Consider the following 23,985-nt stretch of genomic DNA (forward strand, 5'->3'; position numbering starts at 1 on the left):
TTTATTCATTTTGAGAGACATGGAGTGTGAGTGGGGAAGGAGCAGAGCGAGAAACACAGACAGGCTCTGAGCTGTCAGCACAGAGCCCAATGCAGCGCTCAAACTCACAAACTCGTGAGATTGTCACGTGAGCTGACTTTGGATGCCCAACCGACTAAGCCACCCAGGCACTCCACTAAGCATCATTCTTAATAACCAACTTGGACACCATAGCATCACCAATTAAACATGTCCACGATGGAATTCACCTCTCCACTTAGCTCTTCCCTCTTCCCCTCCTTTTCACATAGCTCTTCCTGATTTCCTCCAACTCAGCTGGTAATAACACTACCCAGTTAATGACTTAAGGCGAGAAATAAGAAGTCATTCTTAACTCCTCTTTCTTGCATCATCCATAACCATTCAATCAAGCAAACACCCTAATCATTTTATTTAAAAATTTTTTTTCAAATCCACAACTGTAATCTCATTCCAGCTGGATCTCTGCCCCAATTCAAGATCTCATCAGCTAGAGTCCTAGACGACTACAATGTTCTCTGAAATAACCTCCTGGATACAAATACTGCTTTTGAGATTTATAACCCATCAGATTAAGTTTAATTCCCCTAAGCATCACTTACAAGGCCCTTCATGGTCAGTTTCACCTATTTCCCTAGCCCAACTTCTAGAGATGCTGAAATTTTTTTTTAAGATTTCTCCTAACCACTTAAGAATTATTACATTTTGGATTTTGTCACCTTGTTTTAAGTTGTCCGTTTCTTTCTAAAGTTTCTAGTTCTAAAGTTTTTAACAGTACAATTTTTTTTGCAAATCTCAAAAAGAGATTTTCATAGATATTCCACACATATTCCGTAGCCAAGACAAAAAGGAAATTTTCTAGCTCTAAGCCTTGTGAGAAAAATGGATCATAGTTATCAGGAAACAAGATTAGTCTAGACTTGCGGGCAAAAAGTGAATGAGGCAAAGGGAATCAACTTACACTCAAGAATTTCCTTATACGTTAAGACTGAAGTAAGGCTATATGCCTAGCCTTTTACTGTTGAAAAAGAAAGTCTTAAAGTTGAAATGGGAGAAGACTTTATATATTTACCCTAGTACCAATGACCAAGAAAAAAAATCTTCTACAAAGAAAGACCTGGTTTTGAAACACCAATTAGACATTTATGACTACGTAACTATAGAACGATAGTCTATAAATATCAGTTTCCACAACTACAAAATAGGGTGAGTTCATCTACCTCTTAGGGTCCCTCAAAATTAAAGGGGATGAAGTATACAAGTACTTAGCACAAAGAGAACTATATATATGAATTCCTGTCCCCTTCACTGACAAGGCCAGCCTGTCACTCCATAAACATTTCAAGTAATAAAATTCTCCCAATTTGGGACCTACCCCAATCATGTGCAACTATCTATTATAAAATTCTCTCTGACACTGATATGAAAATGCCATGAGTTTAAAGGAGGAAAAGATCATGATGAGCTGAAGTAGTTGGGAGGTAGCTTCATTCAAAGGCAGTTTCATGAATGAAGTATAACTTGGAAGTGGGCCTGGAAATATAGATGAGATTTGGATGAGTAGAAAAGACTTAGAAAGTTAATTGCTCATTCACTCATTCACTGATTTACTGCCATCAAAAATGTGCTGAATGCTTACTATGTGCCAAGAACTTTCTAGGTGCTAGGGATCGAGCTGGGAACTAAAATAGATTAAAGTCCCTTCCTTCAAGAACTATATATCCCAGTGGAACGAGACAGAGGGAGAAGCAAGTTATAAAATGTAGAAGATGTCAGATTTTAAGATAAAGCAATAGAGGAAAAAATTAAGTAGGTAAGGAGGATCGGAAGTGCTTAGAAAAAAGAATGGATACTATTTTAAGTACAGTGGTGAGGGAAGACAACACTGATAAAGTGGCATTTAAACAGAGCCTTAAGCACTTTCTATAGGAGAAAGTGGGCAACAGATTGTGCATCCCCACCTCACCAGGAAACTACTAAAGTTCCTGTAGAAGTAGAATTTCATAAGAACATAATGGATAGAGAAGACAAAACCTATGGTGGCTGTGAAGGCCCTGATGCCATGTATGTAAAATTGATAATCTTTGGATGGCCATGAATTTATTGTTGAAAGAGAACATGTACTAACATCTGAAACAATAAAAGCTATACTGAGTGGCCCAGGTCAGTTTGCAGAGAACGAAAGTAATTAAGACAATTTTAGATGGATCCTTTCACGTGCTATCAAAAGTATGCATGTATTTTTTACAAGATTCACTACACTGACAACTCCATGGAGATCCCAAAATGCACAACTGAAATTTTACTGGAACTGCTGATGGCTGCGAACTTCCCAAATTGTTAAATAAATTATAATTAATACATACATAGATAGGTAAGTAAATAAATAAAGCCCTAAGGCAAGGAGCCAGTTAGAAAACAGCAAAGTTTTCTTTGTGTAAGTGCAAAAACCTGATGACAAAAACCAAGCACACATGTAGAGGTGGGAGCTCACTGTATCTGTGATCAATAGTACCGGACAGAAAACAAGGGAGGATGGCATAAGTGAAAATACAGCCTGAAGACACTGCAGAGAGACCTGACTTCTAAATTTGATTTTATACTATTGGCAAGAAGATCGTTGAACAGCCCAGTGAAATGAATGAAATCACACAGAAAAACATATAATCAATAATCAAACTTATTCAGAGTTTGTGCTTTGTGCTTTTTGCTACTTTTTATACAAAAAGTAATTTGGGGGCACCCAGGTGGCTCAGTCAGTTACGCATCTGACTCGATTTCAGCTCAGGTCCTGATCTCAGAGTTAGTGAGTGCAAGCCTGGGGTAAGCCTATGCACTGACAGTGTGGAAGCTGCTTGAGATATTCTCTCTCTCTCTCTCTGTCCCTAACCTCCTTGCACACTCTCTTTCTCCCTCTCAAAATAAATAAATAAAATTTTTTTAAAAAGTAACTTGTGAGGCATCTGGGTGACTCAGTTAAGTGTCTGACTCTTGGTTTCAGCTAAGGTCACGATCTCTTAGTTTGTGAGTTGAAGCCCCACATTGGGCTCCATACTGATAGTGCAGAGCCTACTTGGGATTCTTTCTCTCCCTCTTTCTCTTCCCCTTCCCTGTACAAATGCTTTCTCTCTCTCAAAAATTAAAAAAAAAAAAAAAAAACTTTAAAAAGAAAGAAGAAACTTGTTTTTTTCTTCACTTTCTTTAGATGATGGTTCAATTAATAACAATTTTCAGCTTGAAGTAGAAAAAATAATTTAAATAACTAGTGACTATATACAGAACTGTGACTAGTGACCATATACAGAACTGTTACTTTAAAAAAAGCTTTTGATATGGTAAAAGCAGAAACTGTTGGCTAAAATGATATTCTGAATTAGCTACAAGAGTTCAACTACATTCTTTCAAGTTCACAAATAATAGAGATAACTAAATAAGCCCATTTAGTATCTTTTGGGGGGGGGGGTTGGTTTCTTTCGTTTTTTAAGGCTCCACGCCCAGCACGGAGCCCAATGCAGGGCTTGAACCCTGAGATCAAGACCTGAGCTAAAATCAAAAGTCAGACACTTAATGGACTGAGCCACCCAGGCACCCCATTATCTTTGATATCAGTAATAAAACAATAAAACATTAATATATCAATATTTTTAACAAATAACACTGTGGAATATATTACCCCTGTCTGCATGTCTAGCATAAAGAATAAATGTAAATATTAAGCCAAATTCTTTATCACTTTGAGAAAAGAAGGCTATAATTAACAGATGTTTTCAACAATAGAAAATAGAATGAGATGATCTACGAAACATGAGATATATACTAATATGAAGAGTATCATCAAATGTTTTAATTTTCTTTTAATTTGTTATAAAAATGTTTCCAAATTATTTGAAAACCATAAACCCCAAAGAACCCTAAAGACAACAAACATGAAAATCATCCAAGGTACATCAAAACAAATGCTTAAAACTACAGAAGAACAGAAACATCTTAAAAGCAACTGGGGGGAAGAAACGCATGATGTACAAAGGAACAAATATAGTGATGACAATTTTCTCATCAGAAACAATGCTAGCTAGAAGACCGTGAAACAGTATCTTAAAAGTACTGAAAGTAAAATACTGTCCTCTGAGAACTGTTTACCTGCTAAAATATCTTTCAAAAGCAAAGGTGATTTAAAGAGGACAGAAATCAATGAAACAGAAAATAGGGAAACAACAAAGGTCAATGAAAATAGAAGGTGATTCCTTGAGATTATGAAAACTGATTATAATTATTGTTTAATTAATCAATTATTATATAAAACTGATTTAACCCAAATGATTAGGAAAAAGAGATAAAACACAAATGACCAGTAATAGGAATGAGAAAAGTGGCACCACTACAGATTCTACAGATATTAGAAAGAGAAAAGGAAATATTATAAACTTTATGCTAATAAATTTACCAACTCTTTGAAAGACCCAAATGATCTCCTTGCACAAGAAAAAGATAACATGATTAACCCACTATCTATTTAAAAAAATTGAATCCATAGTTAAAAATCTTCCAGCAAAATTTCTAGGCCCAGATGGTTTCACTAGGGAAATCTACCAACCAACTAAGGAATGATACAAATTCTACACAAAGGCTTCAGGAAACTGGAGGGATAAAAAGGTAGGAGGTAATTCCCAATTCATTCTATGAGGCCAACATAACCCTGATATCAAAACCAGACAAGGAAATCATCAGAAATGAAACTTACAGATCACTTAATAAAGTTTTAACAAATCAAATCCAGGAATATATGAAAAGGATAATAATTCATGACCAAATGTGGTTTGTCCCAGGAATGCAGGTTAGTTTAACATTCAATCAAAATCAAATGTAATTCCCTATACTAAAGAACAACAAGAACAACAACAAAACTAGGACCTCAATAGATACAGATAAAGTATTGAAAATATTCAACATCCATTTCTGATATTTAAAAGTCTCAGGAACTAGGGGACGCCTGGGTGGCTCAGTCGGTTAAGTGTCTGACTCGGCTCAGGTCATGATCTCAGTTTGTGGGTTCGAGCCCCACGTCTGGCTCTGTGCTAACAGCTAGCTCAGAGCCTGGAGCCTGTTTCAGATTCTGTATCTCCTGCTCACGCTGCCTCTCTCTCTCTCAGAAATAAATAAAACATTAAAAAAAAGTCTCAGCAACTAGAAATAGAGTTCAAGTCAACAAAAGAAAATCTGTGAAAAACCTTTGGTCAACACATATTTAAGGGTGAAAGTGTGCATGCTTTCTCCTTGAACATCACGAACAAGACAAGCAAGTCAATCCACTGTCACCACTCCTATTTTACTAAAGGATGGAGCTAGTGAAATAAGGTAGGAAAAAGATAAGTAAAGGCATCCAAACTGGAAAGGAAGTAACAATTGTCTTTATTTGAGGATGACAAATCAGCTAAGTAGGAGATCTAAATCTATTTTTTAAAAAGGTACTAAAACAAATATACGAGGTTAGCAAGAATACAAGATAAATATGCAAAAACCTACTGTATTTCTATATTACAACAATAATCAAAAATTGAAATGTTGAAAAATCCATTTACAATAACATTTAAAAATAAAAGCTACTTAAAAATAAACCTGACAAGAGGCACCTGGGTGGCTCAGTTAGTTATGCGTCCAACTTCGGCTCAGGTCATGATCTCACAGCTGGTGAATTCGAGCTCTGCACTGGGTTCTGTGCTGACAGCTCAGAGCTTTGAGCCTATTCAGATTCTGTGTTTCTGTCTCTCTCTGGTCTTCCCCGACTCTTGAGGTCTCTGTCTCTCTCAAAATAAATACACTTAAAAAAACATTTTTAGGTGTATTTAAAAAAAAACTCAACAGGAAAAAAAAAACTCTATTAGAAAATGAAAAACATAGATATTTCACTGAAGAGAACATACAGATGACAAAATAAGTACACAAGAAGATGTTCGGAAAGCATGAGCTCTTAGGGAAATGCAAATCAAAACTAATATCACTATCATTACACCTCCAAGGATGGCTAAAGTAAAAAACAGTGACAACACCAAATGCTGGAAAAGATGTGAAAACAACGGACCACTCATACACTGCTGGTGGGAAAGGAAAATAATACAGCCATTCTGGAAAAGCTTTGCAGGTTTTTTTTTATGTTTCTAAGAATGCCATTACCATATAACCTGATGTGGAAAACAAAAGCAAAAGAAAAAAAAGTTCTTTACAACTTACAGCCCATTGACAAGTCCTTGACACAGGCAGAGTGACCTTCCTCTAAGAACTCAACTACTTAGATGTTAATACTTTGCTAAAGGCAATCTTAGCTTAACATTATCCTGACCTCCAGGATCCTGTAAGTCTCCTTTAACATATAAAAATTCCAGGGCACCTGGGTAGCTCAGTTGATTAAGCATCCAACTCTCGACATTGGCTCAGGTTGTGATCTCATGGTCATGGGATGGAGACCCACACTGGGCGACCTCCATGCTGACCATGGAGCCTACTTAGAATTCTCTCTCCCTCTATCTGTCTCAAAATAAATAAATAAACATAAAAAATACTTTATTAAAAACATACATGTATTTCCTCTATATATCTCCTATATGTTTCCTATATATATTTCCTTTATTAAAAATATATATGTAGATGTATACATATATATAGTATATGTGTGTATATGTGTATACATATATATATACACATATGTGTGTATGTGTATACGTAAGTATATATGTATATATGTATGTATGTGTGTGTATATATATACACATATACATATATTTCCTTTGGAATCTTCCTTTACCTGTACCTCCAAAGATATACGTTAGCAATCATCCTCCAAGCATATGGTCCACTGACATACATCTGAAGGGTCTCATGACTGAGGTATTAAGCAGTAACAAATTACCTTTTCCTAACCACAGCTAGCCCTCTCAAGGTCCTGGAAATCTTGCTTCCAAAATTCCTTAGAGATTTATGCTATTCCTACCACCTCCCAACTTGAAAGTATATAATCAACTGCTCCTCACAATCCCACAATCCACAGTCCCAATCCCAATCCCAATCCCAGAAAATCAATCCCCATCACAGAAAAACTTGTACACAAAGGTATAGCTTTACTCATAACAGTCAAAAACTAGAAACAGCTCAGAGGTCCTTCAGCAGGTGAATGGTTAAACAAACTATGGTGCATACATATACATACCATAAAATTCTATGTATTAATAAAAAGGAAAGAACTATTAATATATGCAACAACTTGGATGAATTTCCAAAGAATAACACTAATAAAGCCAATCCTAAAATCATCATATAATTCCACTTATATAACACATTTGAAATGACAAAATTTCAGAAGTGGGAAACAGATAAATGCTTGCCAGAGGTTAGGGATGGGAGGAGGGGGTCAGATGGGAGGAAGGGGTGTGTGGTTACAAAAGGGCAATGCGGAAGATACTAGTGGTGATGGAACTGTACTGTATCTTGACCATGGTGGCAGATATATGAACCGACACATGATAAAACTACAAAACTAAATACACACACATATATATACAAATTCACACACACAAGTACAAACAAAATTGCTGAAATCACAGTAAAACTGTGATTTTACTGATTAGCAATATGCTAATTGTAATACTGCACTATAGTTTTGCACTATAGATGTTATCATTACAGGAAGCTGGTAAAATGTCTTTTAAATCAACCTACATACATTAAACTATGATTCACACCATCATAATGTTATACCCAGATCACAGTATCCTCACCGACCAGAGACCACCAGGGAGACCGAGTCACGCATGCAAAGGCAAAGGGCTTTATTAGGGGCTTAAGCTCGGGCTCACAGACTTCACCAGCGTATGGGTCCGTGCTGAGAGCCTCGAACAAGGACAGAGTACGGTTTTTATGGGGTTTGTGATGGGGGAGTTACAGAAGTGGTGACACGGGAACAGTGATCCAATCATAATTATACAACATCATTGACAGCGGGTTTGACCACACACATTGTCTAGAGTATTCGTTACTTTTGGCGGGATCCAATTACAACGTTTAGAGTACCTTTAAATTCAACCAATCACAGAGCGAGCCTAGGGTCTTATTCGGCGACTAACGGGTTAACTTTAACGTTGGGTAACAGGGTCCTATCTATAGTTTCTATCTCCAGGCCTCTCCCTTAACAATGTGGAGGGTGGTCGCTGGCCTTTCCTGATTGGGTGTTGCAAGGGTGGTTACTCCTGCCTTGGGCAATGTGTAACTGCCTGATAGTTTCGGGGAAGCTGAAACTCAGGCCTTCTAGTTTAGAGGGGAAACTTAAAGCCTGTCATGGAGTCAGTTTGGTTTAGACGTTTAGACTTGTGGCCTTACAATAAAGTCTCAGTTTTTCTACATGTGCTCTAACTTTTAATCTTGCTTCCACCCACACCAAAGAGAGAAAGAGGCTATTACCTCAATTAATAACAGAGAAAATATGACCATTATTTTTTTACTTTAATCTGCCATTATTTTTTTACTAAACACTAGAAATGTTCAATGCTCTTCACTGAGAAAATTGTACTGTAATCACTTGGCAATTAATATATATATAAGGTACAATAAATTACACGGCTCAAAAAATCTTAATAAAATAAAATCCTACTAAATTGATTCCCTTATTTAATCAGGGCTCTTTATGGATTACTGTGTTTATCTGAAAAAGGTACATGGCAAGGAAAGAAATTCACTGCAAATGTAAGAACAACTACTTCATTAAAATAATAATCCTAGTTATTTAAAATTTAAACATTAGAATAGCACTGTTGATTGAACTTTCTGTGATATGGAAATATTCTTTGCACTATCCAATATGGTAGCTACTAGACATAGGTGGCTATTAAGCCTTTATACATGGCTAGTAGGAATAAGGAAGTGAAACTGAACTTCAGTTAAATAGACAAATATGGCTACTGACTACCATATTAGACAGAACAGGTCTAGAACTTACAAAAAACCTCAAAAAAGAATACAAAAACCGGCAATGTAAAAATAATCATTAGTATATTGGGTCTGTATTTCTCACCCACAACACTACTGGCCTTTTATGAAGAAAAATTCATTATACAGGACTGTCCTAAAGAAAATACATTTCTTTCAAATGATAAATATATTTTTTCCAAATGTAATCTTATGGCCACTCTTGATATTATGGAGTATTGCTTCATTCTAATAAATTACTGAAGCTATTAAGAGCAATAATGCATTTTTCACCAGCAGAGGGCATACATACATATATATGTAATAAACACACTTTACACCAATTTCAAACGTTCCAGAGGTACAACAACACTGAGTCAGAAGACATTAGTACGTTAACTTACACAAAAGAAATTGTACTTTTGAAAAATAAATATATTTTTCAAAAAGAAACAGAAAGGTCACCTCAGAAACAAGTTTTTGTGAATTTTATCAGTTGATCCAAGAGTTAACTATAATCCTTCAAACAAAACAAAATAACCCTGACAAAATGTCAGTCAATTCTTATTTGCAAGGCCATTTACATATATATTAACAATACTCCTTAGGCCAAAAAATAAATTCTAAAGAATTCTCCTCACAGAATATAAAAGTTGTCAAAATCCCATGAAAAAACAAAGTGTTTGTTTCAAAAGTAAACTAAATTCCAAAAACAAAAGAAACAATGAAATTTGGCAAAGGTGCTGATGTAGTTTGAAGTAGTGGGGATTGGAGTCACCAGCTAAGAATTCTTGAGACTTCATTGGTGCAAAAAGGTGGTTTTATCAAACAATGGGGACAGGACCCGTTGGCAGAAACAGCTTCACTGGGGTTGTGAAGTGACAGATTATGTAAGATTTTCTATCCTATGGAGAGGTTGCTGATGTTAGGGTTCCAGGAAATTGGATCTGCAGGTTTCTGGAAATTACTTTCTTCTTTTAAACCATTAAAACAGTTGTAAACTGATGGAAACTCTGTCCTGCATGACTGTGATCTCTAATCATTTCATTTTCCCTTTCCTTTGTTCTTGGACATCCAGGAGTCCCTGAGGAATGTTACACAAATCCCACCTGGGGGAGTGGTGGGTTAGCTTATGCTTTGCCCTCAGGTTGCCTTTTGCTCCCTCATCAATGCTTAAAAAAAAGGGGAAAAAAAGGCAAATGTTTGCCTGAGAAAAACTTGAGAAACGGTGCCAACAGACTGAAGATTCACTTTCCTCGACTCTCACTGTACAGAGGGTGGAAAACAAACTCTGAAGCTGTTTCATAGCACACAATTTCATAAAGTGTTTAGAAAACAGTTTTAACGTCTACCAAAATTAAATGCTCTTTTTTAGGAACAAACAAAATATCCAGAAACGGAAAAAAAAAGAGAGAAAAGAGAGAAGAGAGAGAGAGAGAGAGAGAACTTTTCTAGCCCCTTTTACATCCCTATTACAATTTTTCCTTTCTCCCTATTACATACCTCCTTCTGAAAGCCCCCTTTTCCTGAAGCTTCTCTGTTCTGGTTTTCCTTGCAGTCTTTCAGGTCACTATTGAGTTCTTTCAATGATTCTACTTCTGACTGCTGCCTCCCCCCTGTCTTAGTCACTGACTCTGATCTATAAGTGTCTAATCCATTTATTGCTTTGATAAACACTTCCAGGCAAATGATCCCAAAACAATACTTACTCCTTTGTCTATCTGCTCTCCTAAATTTCTGCCTGATACCTATACCACTCTTCTTTTCAAGAACTACCTTTTTTGTTAAAAGCCTTCCCCAATTGCTGCTCTTGGTGATTTTTACTTTCTCTGAACCTCTGTAACACTTAATGTCTGCACTACTTCCTTCACACAGGTATCCAGACTTTATATACATATATAGCATAAATACACATTACAAATGTATTTATATATATAATATTTGTGTGTATGGCCTGCCTTTCTCCTCCAAGTAAAGACTCCTAAGTGGCAGAGCAGGGCTGGGCCTCTGTTGTATGCCTCTAATGTCTACTCTAGTGGACAAGCCCATAAAGGGGTAAAAGAAAAAAAAGATAACTACCTTCTTTTTCTGAACCTTCCATGAAGAACTCTTTATGCTCAGAATCTGCTCAATTACATTATTTACCAAGCAAAATATAATTCACAAATGCTTCCTGTAAAGTAAGAAAATGACTAAATGACTATAACTGTTAAAAAAAAAAACAAACCTGACAAACCTGATATAATTATCACACCCTTATCATTTATCAACCCTTATTTTGTGCCAGACATTACTTCGTTAAGTTCAGTTAACTCTCATAATCTTGTGACAACAGGTAGGGCCATTTTACATACAGTGACACTGAAGCTTAGAAAGTTTAAAATACCACACTCCCATTCACTACAAGGAACGAAGGAGAGAAGGGAGAAAGAGAAGAGAGGGAGGGAGATAATGAAAAAAATGAAATTACAGAGGCAGCAATGGGAGAGCTGAGATTTTAACCTGAAGCATTCAGCCTTCAAAGCCCATGCTTTTAGCTACTGAATTAGTGTCCTCCCATGGATAACAGCAGAGCAAGCAATCTGCCAACCCACAGTCAACTAGAGGAAGAATACTGTAGAGGAAGTTATTATATAGTATATAGTTTTGTTTTATCTTAAAACTTTTGAAGAAGGAATATGTACATAGTTCAAAATATCAAAAGGACACTGAAAAACTTCAAAATCTACAAAAACTACAAAAACAAAAAAGCACTCCCCTGCCATTTTTCAAATGTTGATTTACTGTGACATAGAAATTAAATGGTGGTAATAATTTAAGGATTCACTAGTCATTAGAATGATACAAAATAAAAGGAGAAAATGAAATGAAGCTTAATTTTAAGAACAATCCTTGTTTCACCTGACTGTCCTAAAATTTAAGCCTTGTCAAACCTGTTTCTTACTTTATTCAGGTGATATTGCATCATTAAAATATTCAAAAGTTTGAGCAAGCATATTACAGCTTTCCTTTATTTTGTTCACTCTTTCACAAATATTCTAGTGCTTTGTATTTGCAAATTTTCCCTCTAAAGCACAAAGATACCCAATATTTACAGAAATCCCTCTTTTTAAAGCTTATTCTCAGCACCATTTACACATTTATTTCATAAGTTAATATTTGCTTTTAGATAACACTGCAGACACCAACAAACAGCATTCTAAGTTTTGAAATATGTTTACATTTGTTGCCAAATCAGTGTTTAAAAAAACTGGCGAAGTAAATAACATGTATTAATTCCTTGCTGTGATTACCAATTTTTTTCTTAACGTCCTATTCTTACACAGAGTTTGGGTAAGCATAAAAATGCAGAACTTACCACCCTTCTCATTCTATAGATTGTGAATGTGAAGGAAATGAAAAAAATTTTAAAGCTTAGAGTTACCCTTTATAAAGGTGAAGGGTAACACATTCATTTATAGATTTAGAAGGCAACAGCCCAGGTAACCTGGGTTCACTCCCAACTTCTCTCATTGTTAACAAAGTTTTGAGTAAGTCATCTAATCTCTCTTCATAGGTTTCATTGCTCTACCAGGAGATCCGACTAGGCACATGATAGGTCTCTTCTATCTCTAAACTTTCTATAATTTTATGGTCACCAAAAAAAAAAAAAAAAAAGAAGATAAGGGAATGAAAATCTTCCCAAAGTGCTCCATCATCAATTCATGAATCTTAAGATTCATTCATGGTTTATAAAATCTAGGAGGGAATGGTGTGGCCTACCGCTATACTTAGAGGAATGAATGTTGCCTGTAATTGCTGTGTTGTGGCCCAATGACTGATCAAGAGAAAAATGTGAAAAAGGTAGTCAACCCCTGCTCCTAAAATATAAGGACAAATCATGAAAGAATAAAAATGACCAGTAAGCCCATTAAAACGGATTAATTTTAAGAAAGAAAACAGTGTCATACAATTTTAACCAACCATGTTAAGAAAACTTTTCAAAAACATAAACAGCCAGTGAGCAGTAGGGTGCAGAGGGTCAGCCGGTCTTTATACACTATTGGTGAAAGGCCCCAGGACTCCTGGCAATACAAATCAAACACACTTTAATAAGCATACTCTAACATACACTTTTTACACAGAAGATCTTACTGTGAAGAAATAATTTTGTGTACACAAAGCTTTGACAACAGGACTCTTTGTAACCACGTTAGAAAGCAAATGCCCATCAATAAGGGAACAGATTAGTTTAAAATACTTGTAAATTACTTTAAAATACATACTATTAGCAAGTTTTCTATGCAGAAAAATAGATTTAAACCCCCCTACAAAGTCCCACTATTCTTAGTCTCAGCAAATGACTTCATCACCTAATTGTCCCTTAGATTTCAGACCCCTCTTACTCTCCTTCCACATAAACTGATCTGCATTCTTCCTGACTTTTTTCTCCTGCCCAAAACTAACCATTTCATCTGTGTTTTGAATCAAATTTCCCTCTAAATCATGCATTAATATTTTAACTAAATATACTACTCTTCCTTCTTAGAAAACTTTCCTGCTCTTAGCCATGGAAAAGAAACTCCTACTTGCTGTTCTTGCAGCTCTCCTGCCTCTGATGAGGGAGCAAAAGGCAAGCTGAGGGCAAAGCACAAACACCCCACAACCACTACCCACCAAGGTGGTAAATCTGTGACATTCCTCAGGCACTCCTGGATGCCCAAGAACAAAGGAAAGGGGAAAACAAATGGTTAACTGATAGTGCTCCAGGTCATGCAGGATACAGTCTCCATCAGTTTGCAACTGTCTTAATGACTTAAGAGAAAAAAGCAATCTCCAGAAGCCTACTGACTCAATTTCCTGAAGTCTAACATCACCCTCCCTTCCACAGGATAGAATCTTATATAATCAGTCACTCCTCACAACCCCAGTATAGCTCTTTCTGTCACAGGTCCTGTTGCCATTGTTTAATAAAACCACCTTTTTGCACCAAAGACATCTCACGAATTTTTCTTGGATCCAAACCCCAACATTCCAAACCACATCATTTTGGCACCCAAACTGAGGCTTCAAGTCTTTTCATCTGGACTCTCAGCCTCAGTGCAAACTTGGTGAATACTTTCTTTCCTCTCCCTTTACTTTCTTTTCAGGAGCTTTTCAAGAAGCATGGCCTTTTTTTTTTTTTCTTTTAGTGTTTTATTTATTTATTTTGACAGAGAGAGAGATAGAGCACAAGCAGAGGGGCAGAGAGAGAGAGAAAGAGAGAGAATCCCAAGCAGGCTTCGTGTTGTCAGTGCAAAGCCCAGTGTGGGGCTCAAAATCAAGACATGTGAGATTGTGAGCTGAGCCAAAATCAAGAGTCCGCTACTTAACCAACTGAGCCATCCAGGCATCCCAAAGAGTATCGTCTTATTGGAACACTTTCATGTCAAGTACTCAGGCTACAATCCTCCAGCCCTTGGCTACTATACAGGGAAGAGAAAGCCTGTTTTTTGGCTGGAAGTTAGTACCCTGGCTGGAATGGTAGTAAGATCCAAAACACTGATGCCCTCTCTTTATTTCTGTCCTTATACAGACAGTTGTCTGTCTTGAGAACAGGACGGCCACCTAAGTCACCAGAACAGCTGGCAATCTTAAAACTTCCATGTGAGGTTACATCCTCATTGATCTAATGTGATCCTCTCTGTGCCCTGGTCTAGCCACTTCTGGCTCCAAGACCTCCACTTGGAAATGGCCAAAACCAGTACCCAACTGAATTAAAGCCAAGCTAGGCACCATTTCCTAGAGAAGTTGGCTATAAAAGACTAGTTATCTTTATTGTTTTCCATCAATGTCCCCTCCTAACTACTTAAGTTACAAAATTAGGTAATTCCTCCTTGTAAAACTTTTCTAACATTTTCCATAGGTTAAAAACGACAGATTCTTCACACCCTTCATGGCACAGCCTATACTGCACAGCATAGCATGGTATTTTTTTGTATACAGCATGTACCCATTTGTATTCTAGAATGCAATGGAGAAGTGGGGAGACACCAGTAATCCCTCATACAGGGTCTTTACGGTAGAACAGTAATAATGGTTTGTTCGAGGGATACCTCTGGTCATTTGTGACACCAAGAACCTCTGACATATCCTGCAAGGTATGCCACCCAGGAGTCAGGGAGGATTTTTGGTAACAAACCTTCTCTAGGCCTCTTCAATTCCCAAGGACTCCCCCATGGAATGCCTTTTAACCCACTGGAAACAATTCAGATTGCAAAATTTAAGAAAGGACTGTTCTCCTGTAAAACTGCATGGACTTAGTAGGATCTATCCATTATATCTCTCCTGCAGGAAACAGGCCAAATAGACAGAGGTACCCTAGGTTCAGAGCTTTAGGGTTCTGAATCAGGGTCCAGACCTAAGGAACTCTTGCAAAACCAAGCTGATAAACTCCCTCCTGACATATTGGATTTATAATTGTCTAAACAGGCCTCCACCTAATCGAATCTGGGTTGCTACAGGAAATACAGTCCATCCCTAAAGAAGGGGGACGCTATCTCTCACTGCTCCACCTAATAGACCCAGGTTAATTTAGCTGTATGTGGGGGGCTTCTCCTTCATTCATTTCCCAGGCTAACAGCTATAATTGGAGCCAACTGTGGTTAGTCTAACTTGGGACACGGTCTTTAAGGAATATTTCCATGCAACTGCCAAAACTCCTTTTGTTCCAGGTAAGTTCCCTATCTACTCAGGCCTGACATGGTCTGCCCTAAATTCCATTTGTTGGTGGAAAAAACTTGCAACTGCTTATCTGTCTGAGCTGACAGGCTTTAAGACCAGGAAACCCCTCTCTCTGCCCTCTGGTCTTTCATTGGCTTCCAGCCATCCTGGGAGCACCTCACCTCTTTTGGCATTCCCCTCTTCCTTCTTCTATCGTTTCTGAACCACCTTGGCTCCTATACCATCCTTGGTGCTTTCAGCACCATTGGCCCCTCCTCCCACCTTCAATGTCAAGGAGCAAAGAACACGCCTTTAGGCTTAACATCACTCACTTCAGAATTCCCCACAGGTGCTCTAGGTAAAAATCAAGAAAGGGAAATAAACGGACTGACTTTTAAGCGGACCCAGGTGGAACATAATTTAGTATTTAAACTAGTTGAAACTTTTATTCTACCTAGGTTTACTGAAGGTCAAATGAGCTTGTGATATCTGTATTGTAATTTGTTAGCAAAAGGATGACTTTAAATGATGGTTAATTTTGTTGGTCTCCAAGTTTTTATGGATAATTGTTAAGATAGCTTTCAAAGTCTTTGATAACCTGAAACTTTAAAGTTTTGCTTAGATGACAAATTGGATTGAATTCATTGGACATCTAGGTCTTTCTCAAATGAGATAAAATAAAGGGGCTAAGTTTTGCTAACAGCTATATAACCCTACATACTTGCCTTTGGAATCCCTTACTGTCACCTTGATAAAAATGTTTTTGGCTTCTTACTGCAGAAAACTAAAAATATTTAAATCAGTAGGAAAAACAAGCTTTGTGCTTAACTGATTCATAATTTGCCATCTAAAGAATTACAGTTATAACAGTTCAGAACTGGTTACTGTTTAGTTTTCACTGGAGACTAAGGTTTTTAAGAGTTAAAATTCTACAAAATATAATTAAGACTGATGGAAATAAGGGAAGCTACTCTGCATGTATAAAAAAGATCTAAGAAATGGGAATACATTTTTGTTGAAGGTAAAAGAACATTATTTTGTCCTCAAATGAGACTGATTGTTTAGAGGGGAAGGCTTGGAACAAAAACTAAATGCAAAGGAAATTTGTAGAAGGTTTGTGAAGGGAAATCTTTTGAAAAGGATTTCATGTGTGGTCAGGACAGACTAAGGTTGAAATGAATGGATTTTAAAAGTACACGGGTATTAGATTGAAAGTCGGCTTGCTTTTTATCGGTTCAAAAGACATTTTTCTTGCATTGCTGGTCTACTCTTGATAAGAAAATATAAACAAATATTTTTTCCCTTGGTTTTTATCTGCCAAATAAAACCCCACTTTCTCTATTTTGTCTTTATGAGGTCTTTGATTTATTAAGGTTTAAACTTCTCAATATTAAAGGGGCTAAGTTTTGCTAACAACTATATAACCCTATATATTCGCCTTTGAAATTTCTTATTGTCACCTTGATTAAATAAATAATTTGAAGTTTTAAAGTTTCATAATGATCTGTAATCTTTTTCAGGCATGTGCTTTAAAACTTTCTCAGGTTCTTCAACAAACTTCCTCAAGATTTAAATTGTAAATGAAGTCTTTCTGACCAATTAGGACTTTTTATTTGGTACGTTAAGTTACTTGGAAAGAACTGTCAAACAAATCATGCTAAGCCCTAGGTTGTATGCTTGAGTAAATGCTATAACTATTCAAATGTGTGTGTGTGTGTGTGTGTGTGTGTGTTGTGTATAGGTATATGAAATTCCTGAAGTTTTAATGTGTTCTGGTATAAGGTCCTTAACATTTTGATTATTAAAATGTTCTGTGTCACAGAAATAACTGAATTTCCTTATCAATTATCATTGTCATTTGCAAAATGAGTTTCATCTTCAAGGGGACTCATAAAAAGGTCTTTAAAAAAAAAAATACAGGTTTTTTTATATTTTTGAAATCGTAAAACTGAAATGGGTAAGAATTTCCAGAACTAATTAAAAGCTGTGTTCAAACTGAACAAGAATTAGCAACATGAAATTAAATGAGCTGAAGAAGATGATTATAACTTCTGTGACTCTTGTCTGAAACACTGCTGATTCTCTAATGTTTGCTCTTCAAGATTAAGGAAACTGTCTCTTAAAATATCTATGATTTACAGAAACGTGATAAAGTATTCATTTGTAAACAAACTGAAGCATTTAACTTTTCTCTCTACCTGAACCCTCTGAAGTTCAGAAAACTCTCAGTGAGTATTCTTTCTTCCATGGCAATCATAGTCATTTGCAGTTAAGAATCTGTTCTCCTTGCTACAGGACACCACTGGAAACATTGATTATTTTACCTAGGCTTTGACTGGAATATCATTTTTGAGAGACAATGCATAGACTTGGATATGACCAAACAGCTTCAAGGAACTGAAGTTGACTTTATGAAACATGAAAGCATAAAGCCCCTTGGAAATGTTGGCCTGATACCTTATTTACAGAGTTCCCAGGTGAGTAAGGAATGTCACTTTTTGGCAGGTGCAGGAAGCTCAGGATATCTGGGAGACCTCAAGAAGAGGAATTTGCCCAAGTCTACTGGTACTGCAGGCATGTATGATGGCAAGTATTTGGCTTGACTTCTGGCCTAGAAAGGCTACTATAAGTTCAATCTAGATTCCTTATGAAAAGTTGCAGCAAAACAAATTTTAGAAGATCTATATGGTCAATCACTATTCTTGCTGAGTTTACCTAAGCAATTAAACTGGATTTGTTTTATAAACAAAATAGTCTTGATTTGGGTATCTCTGGAAATGAGGGTAATTATAGGGAAAAATTATGTTTCAATAATACATCTTTATAGATAGTAAAATTTAAAACTATTTATTATAGAGTATAACCTAAATTCTTCTCATTTCCTCAAACATTTGGCTATGGCTCTCCAACAAGGTTTCCAATCTTCTCCCATTTTCTTAACTTAAAGTCATTAAAAACTAAAACTGCCTTTTCTAAGCTCTAAAAACTGAAGTTGGACAACTTGGAGTAAACTTCAGAGAAATAGCTCACGTACTGACAATCTTCTTGCTTGTTATTCTGTGGAGATAATAACAAGACCCCATGGGCATATGATTACTTGAACAAGTGGAAAGTGGGATGGATTCCCCCAACAATTGAGTATGAAAAGCCTTTTCTCACTGTAGACCTATCAATAAAGACTATAGTGCTTTCGTAAATGATTAGCTTGAGGATGAGTTAATTCATAAATCTCTAAATGAATATGCAAAGCATATCCTATACCTGATCTGACAGTTATTAGCAACCCACCCCATATAAACCCAAGAAATATGGTTTATTTAAAAGATTGAAAATCTACAGCAGGGGATTTACTCCAAAAGGAAAGGCCCCTACGAGGTCATATTATGTACTTCCACTGCAATAACTTTAGAAGGGCACTCTTCACAGGCTCATATATCTAGAATAAAACCTGTAAATCCTTCACAGGAAACCAATAAGCAAACAAACAACCGTTCTTGTTCTGTGAACCTATGGAAGACCTCAAATTTCTCTTCAAAAGAAAATGATGGCAGTACTTTTTCATTCTCTTTTCCCCAATTTATACTGACAATTCCTTCTTACAACAGGCCTTTCAAAAGTATCACCAGATACATTTGAGTTACAAACCAGAAAAATCCATCTGATTCCAGCTGCCTGTGCCCATTCCATCTAAGGATGCTTCAAGCCTGACATTTAAAAATCTTTTCAGGGCCCCCAGGGTGGCTCAATCAGTTAAGCAGTCAACTTCAGCTCAGGATATGATCTTGCAGTCTGTGGCTTCAAGCCCTACGTTGGGTTCTGTGCTGACCACCTGGAACCTGCTTTTGATTCTATATCTCCCTCTCTCTGTCTATTCCCTGCTCATGCCCTGTCTCTTTCTCTCAAAAATAAATATTAAAAAAAAATTTTTTTCACTGGCAGCGTTCGATGGGAATGCAAACTAGTGCAGCCACTCTGGAAAACAGTATGGAGGTTCCTCAAACAATTAAAAATAGAACTACCCTACGACCCAGAAACTACACAACTAGGCATTTATCCAAGGGATACAGGTGTGCTGTTTCAAAGGGGCACATGCACCCCAATGTTTATAGCAGCACGATCAACAAAAAGTATGAAAAGAGCCCAAATGTCCATCGGTGGATGAATGGATAAAGATGTGGTGTATATACAATGGAGTATTACTCGCCAATCAAAATGAATGAAATCTTACCATTTCCAATTACGTGGATGGAACTAGAGGGTATTATGCTAAGCGAAATTAGCCAGTCAGATAAAGACAAATATCATAAGACTTTACTCATATGAGGAATTTAAGATACAAAACAGATGAACAAAAGGGAAGGGAACAAAAATAATACAAAAACAAGGAGGGGGTCAAAACATAAGAGACTCTTAAATATAGAGAACAAACAGAGGGTTGCTGGAGGGGTTGAGGGAGGGGGATGGGCTAAAATGGGTAAGGGGCAATAAGGAATCTATTCCTGAAATCACTGTTGCACTATATGCTAACTTGAATGTAAATTTAAAAATAAACTTTTTTTAAAAAGTGCAAAATTCTAACAATGTGGAAATTATCAATACATTTGTCCTACTCTTTCAATGATGTACATTTAGCATTTGCCAAAAAAGATAAATGCCAAGTAGTTTCCTAGCAATAAGATTTTGCAAATGTGGTATTTTAACTATTACACTTTGTAAAATCTAATTTATTCTCATGTTGTGTCAACTGATTTTGCATAATTTCATTGTAAACGTTAAATCTGTGTCACTAAAATAAAAAAATCTTTTCACTGGCAGCATTTGAGACTCGGACACTGGATTTATAATTTGCTCTAACCATTAACTTTTATTTTTCTTTTTTTCTATATAAGTGCCTCTTATTATCTGATGCTTACATCATACAGACAAAACCTAGTCTACTCGATGGCTAACACCACTACTACACAATTAATACCTTCAATGACTCTCAAAACAGCATTACATTATTAAACAGTAAAATAAATGTAGAGGTAATTGGGTCACTCAGTCAGTCAGCATGTGACTACTGATTTCAGCTCAGGTCTTGATCTCGCAGTTGTCAGATCAAGCCCCACATCAGGCTCCAAGCTGGGCATAGAGCCTGCTTAAAATTCTCTCTCTTCCTCTGCCTCTGTCCCTTCCCCATTAGCATGCACATGCATGTTCTCTCTCTCCCTCTCAAAAAGAAAATAAACTCAAATGCATAAAACAATTCAACAATATAGAATGGCACTAGATGTTTTAACAGCAATACAAAGTGGTATATGTGCCATTATTAAGAGACTGATATATATACTCCAGATTATCATAAAAATGTTACAGGGTTATTAAAATATATGAATACCCAAACTGAGGCTCTATAAAATCCTTTCCTCTCTTTAAATAACCGGTTAAGTTCCTGTTTTGGAGGGGGGATTATAGTCAACTGTTAGGGGTCTCTGTTGGATTTCTTATTCTTATAGCCATATTAATCCTAGTATGTTGCCTTTCTCAGTGTCTCTACTTGGTGCCAAGACTCTGTCACTACAATGACTTCACACTGATGATCCTCACCACCCACAGAGACACTTACTGTCCACAGTGGATTCAGCTGCCTCTGCCTTTGGTAACTCATATATATATAAACTACCCAGCTGATCAATGTTGACTCATAGGTAGGGACATCTCTGTGCCCTACTCAACAGAAAGAAGCTACTGAACATGAGACATTCCACCTTCAACAACCTTGAAGATTTAAGGGTCAAAACTGTTCAGGGGAAATGATGAGGGAACAAAAGGCAAGCTGAGGGCAAAGCACAAGCTAACACCACACAATCACTAATCGCCCCCCAAGGTGGGATATATGTAACATTCCTCAGGCATTCCTCAGACTGCCCAAGAACAAAAGAAAAACAAATGGTTAATTGATAGAGATCAAGGTCATGCAGGACAGAGTCTCCATCAGTTTGCAACTGTTAATGATTTAAAAGAAAAGAGCAATCTCCAGAAACCTACAGACTAAATTTCCTGGAGCCCTATTATCACCCTCCCCTCCACAGAACAGAAAATCTTACAAAATCAGTCACTCCTCACAACCCCAGTAGAGCTCTTTCTCCCCGCAGGTCCTGTCCACATGCTTTAATAAAACCACCTTTTCCCAAAGATGTCTCAAGAATTCTTTCTTGGCCATTAGCTCTGAACCCGACTACTTCAAACCACATCACCTCCATGCCACAATGATCAGAGGTAGGCATATGGCCCAGGTTGTACCAGTTCGTCTCACCCAGGAATATGGTATGTCATCCAAAGAAAAAGTCTATAGATCACATAGACTTAGGAACTACTCAAGTATAGGTAAGCATATGAATAAGGAAAAGCAGTCAGTAATATGGTGGGAAGCATTCTATAGTTCTATGATTAGGTCTCAGTCTTTCAGTGAGCCTCTGCCTCTGTGCTATGAGCTTCACAAATCTCAGTACCCCCTACCATGGCTGTCCCCCTTCCCCATGGGACAAGATGGCTAGAGTAGACTGGAATTGGCATTTCACTTCTCTCCTGAGAAAGGCTACAGGTGGCTAGAGTTAGGTATTTCCTTCCCCCAACTCGGTTAAGCTCTAGTAAACAGTTTCTCCAGAAGGCAGACCTTGCTAAAAAGAACAGAATGCTCTGGTGTATTTCAAAATGGTTCCTTTTCTCCTTCCCCTGCCAGAAGCATAGATTTTTCTCCCATATTCACTGTGCTGAGGTCCTGGTGGTAAAACTCACCAAAGTGGGGAGACCTTACCCGTAATTGTGTCCTCCTGGACTTTCTGACTCTTAGATTTGTACTCAGTGAGCCTCCGGCAATTTGTCAATTAGTTTTCCTACCCCAGTACTGGTTCCCACAGAGTTGTAATTGAGTTGTGATTCTCTATATTCGCCTGTCTCTCCTATTTAGGGGACAGCAGTTTGCCCTGTGATTTCACTTCCTGAAGATCTAAGAAGAAATGTTGATTTTGCAGTTTGCTGGGCTTTTTACTTGTTAGGATGGAGACTTGAAGCTCCTTCCAGTCTAAAAGCCAGACTAGAAACTGGAAGTCTCCTCAACTATTTTTTTTAAAAGCTAGACAAACATTTATTTTAGGTAAAAATCTTTGTTTCTTATTGTTTACAGGCATGCTTTACCAACTAAGTTAAAAACAAAGTATAATGGCCATAAATTTGAGACAAGAGATAAAAGGCCAAAAAAGAAGGCAATCACCTGACAGCCTTATCTACAGAAGTAAAATCATTGTCCCCACTAAAAACCAAATCCCAAATAACTAGTTTTCAGTAAATAAACAGAAGGGAAGCTGCTTCTGTACAATAGCTGAGCAAAATTTCCAAAGTGAAAAATAACTTGTGATCTCATAATATGGGGAGGGTCATTACAAAAGAGACTAGTAACTTTTGCTTACAAAAAATAATAATTTAATGCAAATAGAAAAGGAAACCAAATTACAAAAAAGAGAATGTGTCTCTATCAAATATTTGGATAGTTGTTTGTTTTTACTTCCAACAATAATTGCATCCAAAAGTTAACCCTCATAATCAATTACAACTTCTAAGTTAAAAAAAACACTTAAAATTCAGAAAAATTTCACAACAATAAAACTTAGGGAAAATCTGGAGGAGGAAGAAGTTTTCTTACATCTGACATCCTGAGCAATTCTCTTAAAAAGTAATTGGAGGAGGGGCACCTGGGTGGCTCAGTTGGTCAGGCGTCTGACTTCGGCTCAGGTCATGATCTTAAGGTCCGTGAGTTTGAGTCCTGCATCAGGCTCTGTGCTAACAGCTCAGAGCCTGGAGCCTGCTTCTCCCTCTCTCTCTGCCCCTCACACGGACACAGTGTCTCCGTCTCTTGAAAGTTAAAAAACATTAAAAAAAAAAAAAGTAATTGGAGGAGCTAGATATATGCTATATATGCTATAATGCTAAGGGAAATAAATCAGAGAAAGAAAAACAGCATATGATTTCATACATATGTGTAATTTAAGGAACATAACAAACAAGCAAATGGAAAAAGAACAAACCAAGAAAACAGGCTCTAAACTATAGAGAACTGATGGTTATGGGGGGGGTGTAAAATAGGTGATGAGAATTAAAGAATACATTTATCATAATGAAAACCAAGTAATGTACACAATTGTTTAATCACTACATTGTACACCTGAAACTAATATAACACTGTATGTTAGCTGAACCAGAATTAAAACACTTAATAAAAAATTAAAAAAATCACTTACATTGATAATAATAATAATAATAAAATAATTGGAGAAAAAAGAAAACAAAAATGTT

At 36.8% G+C, this 23,985-nt stretch overlaps 1 protein-coding gene and 1 pseudogene across 2 annotated transcripts in view; one reads left to right on the forward strand and one right to left on the reverse strand.

Moving 5' to 3' along the window:
- The window catches only part of SMAP1 (small ArfGAP 1), a 180,582-nt gene that overhangs the window by 145,914 nt on the left and 10,683 nt on the right, over window positions 1–23,985 (reverse strand). The gene's annotated exons all lie outside the window — the stretch shown is intronic.
- On the forward strand, window positions 2,033–2,362 carry LOC144234107 (elongin-C pseudogene; annotated as a pseudogene).

Source organism: Crocuta crocuta, unplaced genomic scaffold (assembly GCF_008692635.1).
Source record: "Crocuta crocuta isolate KB4526 unplaced genomic scaffold, BGI_CrCroc_1.0 scaffold518, whole genome shotgun sequence".
In the NCBI taxonomy this organism is placed as follows: Eukaryota; Metazoa; Chordata; class Mammalia; order Carnivora; family Hyaenidae; genus Crocuta; species Crocuta crocuta.